Source organism: Belonocnema kinseyi, chromosome 7, assembly GCF_010883055.1.
Source record: "Belonocnema kinseyi isolate 2016_QV_RU_SX_M_011 chromosome 7, B_treatae_v1, whole genome shotgun sequence".
NCBI lineage: Eukaryota > Metazoa > Arthropoda > Insecta > Hymenoptera > Cynipidae > Belonocnema > Belonocnema kinseyi.
This window is the reverse complement of record NC_046663.1, coordinates 78,869,442-78,879,112: the sequence shown is the minus strand read 5'-3', so window position 1 is coordinate 78,879,112 and position 9,671 is coordinate 78,869,442. Positions and strand designations below refer to the sequence as shown.

Sequence of the window (9,671 nt, the reverse complement as noted above, 5' to 3'; positions counted from 1 at the left end):
TCGCCGGGAGCGGGTGCTAATCTGAAAAATTGCACCCGCTTCCAGCGAAATCGCGGTAAAATTTCAGCCATAACCACGTCTCACAACCGTGAGATAGGTGATATATATATATATATGTATGAGTTTGACACGCCTAACACACCCCCACGAGTACCTGAAAACTACCTTTAAAACAAAAAATGTCAATTTTTCATGAAATCGACCTTTTGAATAATGTATTCTTCCTTTTTTTACTTACAATTATTAATATTGGTCTAGTAGATAGATTTTTCAAATAAAATTAATCCACAAATGTTGATAAATATTCCACTGGAAAAATATTATTAATTTTGAATAAAAAAATTATATACAGAAATTCTATTTGTTTAAACAATTGAAAATCAATTAAAACAATTGAAAATCAATGAATTAATGTTAATACAGTGAAACTCTTCAATAGCCCTCCATTTTATAGCCCTTCCTAGAATTGACGCCGCGTCAGAGGTAGGTATAACAGGTGCTGTGCGGCGCTATAGAAGAGTTTCACTGTAAATATTCCACTAGACCAACAGTAATAATTTTTAAGGAAATAACGAAATTTCGAAAAAAAATGGTTAAAACAAATCCCATTTGGTTAAATAATAAAACCTTAATTAACCAATGTTAATAGATATTCTACTAGACTAATAGTAATAATTTCAAGTAAAAAAATACGAGAATACAATGTTCAAAGGGTCGATTTCATGAAAAATTGACATTTTTGGTTTTAAGGGTAGTTTTCAGGTACTCGTGGGGGTGTGTTAGGGGTGTCAAACCCATATGTCTGATAGATGAAATTTTGCGTCGGATAATTCTCTAAAGGCCCCCATACTTTCCCGTCACCTTTTTTCAAACCCAAAAAATTATTCTAAAAACTCAAAAAACTGATTTTTCCCTATGCATTTTACATGGGAAACTTCAAGTCAAACCCGGTACCTGTTAAAATAAAAAAAATTAAAAATTAAAAATTAGGGAATTTCTTTTTTCGGATTTGGAATAAAAAGGGGGATCGTTGCCCTCTAGCAGGAAAAAAAATTTTGCCATGCATTTTTGGACCACCCTAGTGCACAACTCTGCCGGTGCTTGAAGTACCTTCTCTCTAAACTCTGCATATAGGCATTTTTACACACGCGATGAAAAATAACTATATTTCAAAGTACACTTGCGTCGATATTGTTCACACACAGTTGAGCAGATTAAAGAACTTTGCGTACTGTTTAGTTGCGTGCAGAAATTTTGGTAGGGCGCCGGTCGGACCCGATCGGGAAAAATGTGGGCTTGATAGGGTAATCTGTCAAGCGCTAAACCGTAAATGAAACGACCAACTCGACAGGGCCCAGATCTGGGCATCCAAAATGGGGGCCCGATCTGGCCCATATATGACACCTTTATTTTTTATTTCTATAATTAGTAAAATTTCAAAAGTTTTTGTATTAATATTTTTTCAACTTCGTATTTAACAAAAATTTAATTTTTCAATATTCTACATTACATTATCTATTCGTATTGCTTGAATTTATCGATAAGTGTTTTATAAATATTTTTGAATCTTCTTAACCTATTAAGTCCCAAAATGAAGAAAATTCACTCTTACGTTTGAGCTTGATTAATTTTATAAAAAAGGCAAAGAATTTATTCTAAAATACTCTTTTCTACTTTTTTCGGGTATGCTCTACACGCTGACAAAATGTCTGAACTTTTCAAATCCGTTGAGTTTTTTTATCTACGGTTTTTTTTAACAAAATGGCGGCCAAAAAACGAAAACATTTGGTATAAGGTAATTTCCATTTTCACAATATAAAATTCTAAATAGCTGGAAAACATTTTTTTATTCACATAAATAGTAAATGCGCTTAAAATGACGACGCTTTCTCGAATACATTGCTGCAAATCTTCAGAAGCTAAAAACGAATTGTGATGTTGATTCTAGTGAATTGAAGCTTACCTTTGCCTTCATTGCGGATATAATAAATCTCATCAACAATTCTGTGATTCCGAACTCGCAATATACTTTTTGCTTCTGGCATTTTAATTTCTATGAAAGAAAAACAATATCACCACGATAACAGAAAACTTAACATAATCTTGTCTCACCTAACCCGACCCGACGTGGTTCTGACGCGAGCCACACCATCTGCCCCCTTGCGGCCACATGTGGAAAATTCGATCGGATGCAGATCAGAACTCGGCAACAAGTTGGGTAATTTCTGCAGGGAGTGTTGTGGAAAGGTCTACTTTCAAGATGGGCGTTGCAAAAAATACATAAGTATCGTACTCAATTCGTTTTCAAATTATCTTATATTAATTGATGGTTTGTTTATAAAAATTGCTCTAAATGGTACAGAAGTTTGTGTATTGGATTTACAAAATCCTTTGCTATTAGTGGAAATATTAGGACAAAGATACAGGTTTTAATCTAAAATAGGTTAATCCAGAAATCGTGATTTGCGGAAGACTGTATTTCTTAGATATAAGACGTTTGGAAATATGATTTTCAATTTTAATCTATGGCCGAATACTAGATATATGTGAATCTTCTTTTTACTGTCAAATCAATCAAACTTACTAATTTATCAGTAAGAATAACTGATTAATAACTAGAGTTCAGTCACTGATTCAAATTGGTAAACATTTTAACTGCTTCGAATTTAGAGAGCACTCAAATTTCAATGACGCTCTCAGCAACATGCGTACATTTTTTGGGTTTGTGTAAAAATGTCTCGGGCTTTCTAATAGGATCTTCAACATTTTACTAATTTCTAGAAATTCCTGACGTTCAAGTAAGCCAGTTGCGATCTAGTCCTTCATAATTTACTTCAACCAAGGCCTACAAGAAACTATTCTTTCTCTTTCTTAAGAAAGAGAAAGAATTCCTTCGCGACAAGTGAAAGAGGGGATATTTCCGTTATGTATTGCTATTACTGCCACTCTACCTTGTCTAAGTGTAGTATGAAGTGCTTCTACTCGACGTCATCAAATCCATAACCCCGATTTCGTTTTCTTCGCGCCAACATTGCCAATCATTTGACAATGACGTAATAAGTTGTTAAACGTCTAATAACAAGGCAAGTGAGATTCTTCACGAAAGTACGAGTATTTTCTTATAAAATATATGTACAAAGAATGGATGCAACTTTCAAGTGATACATTCTAGCATTTAAAAATAGTAATAATTAATAATGCAATAACTTACATTGATAAAATAAAAGGTCTGTTATTGACAAATTTTTGAAAAAATGTAGATAAATGACAATAATGGAGGAAAAAGAAGATGCTGGGCTAAAATAAACACGCATATATATTGGGTAGGTTTATATAATTGTGTCTTTGCCCAAAAGTTGTAAAATTTAGGTGCCGTACGTTTCACCCATTTCCATAATTTACTATATTTTTGTAATATAACTTTTTTTATAAATGGACGATTAAAATATATCTTCGAGTGATTCACAACTCGGCCGATGGAGTTCACACTGGCTTCAAGTGATTTCAGTGACTTCATGTGAATTTAATTGACTGCAAGTCAGTGTCTTCAGCGAAGCTGTATATCTGACTTCACGAGTTATTGGGCCCTCGTATATCTCAAATTACTCATCGTGTACCGATCGGGCACCGATCGGGTTTTCCAATCGGGTGTCCCGACCTGGCTCCGATCTGGGCGTGTGTTTCATCCGCAACCAGGCCCCGACGAGGATTCCCGATCGGGACTGGTATGGCCCCGATCGGGGCCAGACCGAGATTTTTGCACGGGAAGTTTATCTGGCAAGGTTATTTTTGTTGTGATGAATCTTTCACTTGGAATCGATGTAAACTTTATCTTTCGTTTATTTTTCTGTGTTACAATATTAAAATACTTTGGAAATGCTTTTTGTGATGTAAACAAGTTATCTGCGGTATACCATATGCACCGCAGTGCTTGTAGAATGTCTATTATTATCAACACTTCCGTCGTGTTAGACCACACGTGCCAATGATACCGTGTTTTGTACATATGAATGTATCAGATATTGCTATTGATATGCTGTAATGCCTGTTGCTCCTAATTCATATTTTGCATTAATTACGGACAAATTGGAAAATTGATATAATACCTTAACGATCCACTGAGAAAAATGTTCTCTTTAGTCTTGCAGATGATACGTTGTAGCGCGGTGCGTGACATTTGCATCTGCTCGCATTGTAAAGAATAATAATTAAATTTTAAATAATTATTAGTGCTAAATCACACCCGATTTAGAACATGAGTAAGTTTATATTTCTTTTTACTAAACTTCACTGCGTCACTTGTACAAGTAAATATATTTGAAATTATCTTTATCTCGTAATACTTATTTCTTAATATCTACCCCCAGAAAAAAATTTCGTTGAATCAAATAGTATTGATATACGGTCAAAGAAATATTTGTTTGATTTAAATAAATTTTTTTGTTCATTTTTTTTATTCGATTTAAAGAAATGTTTCGTTAATTTAAACGAAAAATTTCTTTAAATTAAAGAAATATTTCATTCCTTCAAACCGAATATTTCTTTGAATTGAAGAAATATTTGATTGCTTCTGATAACAAATTTCTGAATTTCTAAAGAAATGTATTTTTTTTTTTGACGTTTACATTTTTTTAAACGAAACAATCGTTGTTCTTGAAAAAAGAGAACAGATTAGTTTAAAATGAATATACATTTTCTTTGAATCCAAAAATGAATTATAAATGAATTGGCTTTCTCATGAAGCAAATAATTCCATTAAATTTGAAACTGTAATAATTCTAATTGAATACAAGCAAAAAGTAAAAAAATTTCATTTTTCTTCACATGGGCATAATGAAATAATCCCTACGATGCAAGGATGTCGCACACTTCTTTATCTTGGCGCATTGGTAATGTGAATTAAGAAAATCTTTCTTTGATTCCAAGAAATAATTTGCTTATTTCAAATTACTGACTCTAAAGAAATTATTTCTTTCATTGTTCCTAGTAATTTTTTTGAATCAAAATAATGGTGTTTTCAATCAAATATATCATTTAAACAAATAATCTCTTTAAATTGAAGAAACCACGTGGCGTTATTGATTGAAATCAAATAAATTTTCTTTTAATATAAAAATATTTATATGTTGAATCAAAATAACCTAGTCAAAACAATGCTTTTTTAATTTAATAAGAACTTTTTTTTGGTGTATCAATTATAGTTTTAATAATCGAGATCGCTGTCCCCTATAGAAAATAGTCCAAGATTATATCCGGTAAAATATTTTTTATTGCTGGGTGTAGTCCATCTTTCTCAGTAGACGTTTTTTTGCAACAACTCAAGTCTACAGGACTTGGAGTATCGAGTTGAAATTTTTTTTAATTAATTAAAAGACGGTAAGGCACATTAGAATGGTCTTAGGTTTCATGAAATCCCCAAAAATTCTCCAAAATTAGCTCAAATAGGCTCAAAACGTAATTCCAAGTAATCCTTCAATTTTTTCAATGTAGATTATTTTCGATATTATTTTATGATAATAATGAAGCTATTTTTAAGCTAATACTCGATTCTCCGCAAAAATTATATGAAGTATATGTATTGCATTATTTTTAGTATAAGCCAAATTGGTGGCGTAGCAGAAATAAGCATGTATTTTTCTGAAGGATCGAATGGCGCTGTTATTTTTCTGTATCTCGCATTTTTAAACAAATTGTTTAAACTTACATGGTTATGGCGTGACGCCCTTCATATATTAATCAACATGAATTTAATTAGAAATAACATTTTATTCCTTGAATTTTCCCTTTGTAAAAAATTGGACATTTTAACCAAACGTCAGTAACCACTAGGGAAAAAGATCCCTCTTACAATAATTTCGTCCTCTTGCCTCTTCGAAATAAATCACACATACGTCCGTATTTCGTGCGGTTAATAGAAGTCCTCAGAAATTGATAAAGGGGACAAAATGTCTTTTCAAATAATTTATCAATTTTAAAATTAAACGCATGTACTTGAATTTTGATGAACATTCGTCTTTTTTGTCACACCACCATCATACGGGCGACTTTCGGTACTACGAACGATACCTAAAATAGCACTTTTTAACATAAGCATTAAAATTTTTTACTTAGGGTATTTAGGGTATTTTAGAATGAACTTTCCGAACCCTCGCACATCACTGGACTCCGTCTCTGGACCCTTCTAGAAATAATCAATTATCGTCAATAAGAAACAATATAACTAATATCTCAATCGTTCCGAATCGCGTTTCTTAATTGTACCAAAACGATTGGCAAGGATTGAGCATTTTGAATTTCCAATTGTTTCCAATCGGTTCAATTTAAAATTATGCCATGTGAAATTTAAGTATGAAAAATATACATTTTTAATCTTGTTTCGATTTGATATGAATGAGTAAAAATGCAGACTTCAAAAATAGGATTTTAAATTTTAGGTTTCTAAACTGCTTACATTTAAACTTAATAATTTCTTAAATTTAGAATTTCAAACTCAAAATTTATAACAATTCGTAAATTAAAAATTAAACTCTTCATCTTTGATATGCTAAAATGTCGAAAAACGTCCATACGATTATACACGACTTGATGAAATTATGAGAATGACAACTGGATGTAAAGACCAAAAATAAACTTTTTTTCAGGCTATCAAATAAAAAATTTGACCAAAATTACAGAAATATGTGGCCATTAATCACGCACGTATTCAATTCAAATTTGTACATAAGGAAACCTCAATGAATCTAATGCTATACAATTAATAATTTCAGATCATTAAAATAAAAATATTTGCAAACCAATTTTTTTGCAATATTCATATTTAATTATTTTAAATATTTTAAACTAGAATTTTCAAAAATTGTAAATCAAACTTATTTATAAATTCAAAATTGTTATATTGCAAGAAACTTAAAAGGATTGGATAAGCTTTTCTACTAAAAATGTAATGAATTACCTACAATTTATTTAGCCTGAGTTTCAAAATATTAGCGCCATCCTACCTTCTATAATACCTTCTATAATCTATAATCTATCTTCTATAATCCTACCTTCTATAATTGTCAATCGTTTTCAATTGGGAATCCATTATCAAACTGCGTATTGCAGGCAAGTGCATTAACTCAATCCAATCCGATTGGAAACAATTGACAAAATTAATAACAATTTAAACCGATTTAACTTTTGATTATTCTTGATAGTTATTAATCGTGTTCAATCGATTATTTCTAGGAGGGGACCCTCTCGGGTTTTTTAGATTAGGACTCTATGCAACCTATTTGCATTTATGATTGACCGGTGTGATAAACATTAGTATATGACACTCGGCCCTTAAGTGTCACTTTGCCTTGTGTAAATTGCACTACTCGACCGAAAAAGTGCTACTGAGGGTCCTTGTATCACATATACATATTTTTTTATTGGAAAACTCTTTGCACAGAAAAAATGAAAGATAAAGTTTACATCGATTTCAGATGAAAGATTCATCGCAACAAAAATTAACCTTGTCGGATAAACTTTACATGAATCTAAGATAATTTTCGGTTTTTCACCTTGCCTGAATAATCTTTCGCCTTATAGTCGGTCCATTTTTATTCGAGATGTAGCGAGGATTGCGACGCCAGCGCTATCTAGATAGCGCTATCGTCGTTTAACTTTGTTAAATTGGAGAGAACCGGAGATTCCCATCTGTCAGTTGCTTTTTGCGCTTTTTGCGAAATTGTATTAAGTAAGTTTTAATTCCTCTACAATAGTCTCATTTATTTTGGAGGAAATATATCAGTAAGTACACTTTTTTTTCGTGTTTTCTGTTACTGATTCTACATGTTTTACCGAAATTTGTTCACTTCCGCGTCACGCAGTAGACGAGATCAGAATTATTCTCCTAACTCGGTGAAACTTTTGCCGAAATATTTTTTATTTTTAACCTTTTCAAGTCTTACCTGCAACACATTTTAACTTTCGTTTTTTCTCTGTCGTTTTAAATCTGGTGTCCCGATTTATAACTCGAATTAACTCATACATTGCTCGTTTCCCATTACTGTTAAGGACGCCGTAGCAGACGACAGCTTTTATTCCATCGTAGGACAAACTTTCGCCAAATAGCATGTAAACTTTAACAGCTTTAAATTTTACATGCAACAAAATTTAACTTCAGTTTTTTCTATGTGGTAGAGAATTGAACTAGTTTGTTTAAATTTCGTTTTTTTTTGTTGGTAGAAAATTAATCATCTTTGTAGAAAATTAGATTTTTTCTAGGTTGCAATTCAACTACATGTTTGAAAAGATATACATTAATTTCATTTAAAAGGCTTTCTGTCCCTATTATTCCCCTATTTTGTGAAAAATTCCCTTATTTCCCATTTTATTTTAGGCCTTAATGAAATGAAACTGAATAACAAGTTTTGACTCTGAAGGGGGAGGGGTCGTATTTCTGACATCGCTCTGGGGGGTTCAAGCTTTATGTGATGGCCTGTAATGAAAAAGGAGAGCGGTCGAGTAAGTGTTCAAAATAGCGTGACATAGTTTTTTAACGGCTCTTTTTCAGTATTGAATTCCGCATTCCATGGACTGAACCTGACACAAAAACCTCACAGCAAAGTAGAAATTGATAAGAAAAATAATAAGACTGCATTAAATATGAGGATATACTGACACGTAAATACGCTACTGGCAGTGGAGTACATCGTGTCGCACCGAATAGTCGTCGAAGAGGTGGAAGTGGAGTCAATAAAAGAGACGAAGTTACATGCATACACATACGCTACATGTATAATGTAGCTGTACACAAGAAGAGTTCTTATTATACACATGCGATCGTTCAAGGCGAGTCAACGGATTCCGAGCTATTTCAACGGAGATTCGAGTGAGAATCGTGTGGCTATGGCAATATCTAATCCTCCCTTTGGTGGCTCACCCTCTGCAGGAAATCAATAGAGACCCCCGCGCCGCAGTATACTGGTCAATGAGAAGCCTCTACTGGGTGAGGTGGATGTGGATGAGGTGGGTGAGAGATGACGACACGTCCTTTCATCTGTCGCCACTCCTGACGGTCCTCCTGTCTTTTCTGATACCCCACATCCGTCCTGGTTAAATACGAGTATTAGACACATTATTCCACATCCAATTACCATGTTTATAGACTATTAGGGGTTTAAGGCTTTAAGCATCTCATTGTCATTTTAGTTGAACATTGAAAGCAATTCTACTGTTTTTCACTTTTGACATGCTGACGTTCAAAGTTTGTATGAATATTAGCTGAAATAAAACTCTACGTTTTAGAGTTTCGTATGAAACACTTATAAACTCGTGCCAGCATCTGTCTTTCTGTAATCACGCATAAACCCAATAAACTATTCAAACTACGACCTTTAGGTTTAGTATTCGCTCCATAAAGTGATTACTTAGGAGCCTAGAAAAACTGAGAACCTTCGGGAAAATCTGTTTCCTTTTTAAATTTCCAATTTTAAGCAAAAAATCATTTCGGTGGGAAGGAGAAAAGGTGGGGAAATTGAGGGATGACAAGATCCGTACGCTGAAAGATTTGCGTGTAGTTTTAGTTTCTCAGGGGATGGCTCAAATTGTGGGTCCGGATGCAATAAGGGCACATAAAATTTTTTCGTGCGAAAACGAAGTCCCCTGGAGGCTTTAGAAAAAATTTTCGAATTTTAATTTTC

The 9,671-nt window shown here is 33.0% G+C and overlaps 1 protein-coding gene across 6 annotated transcripts in view; it reads left to right on the top strand.

Moving 5' to 3' along the window:
- Positions 1-9,671, top strand: part of LOC117177056 (AF4/FMR2 family member 4-like) — a 376,982-nt gene that overhangs the window by 123,523 nt on the left and 243,788 nt on the right. The gene's annotated exons all lie outside the window — the stretch shown is intronic.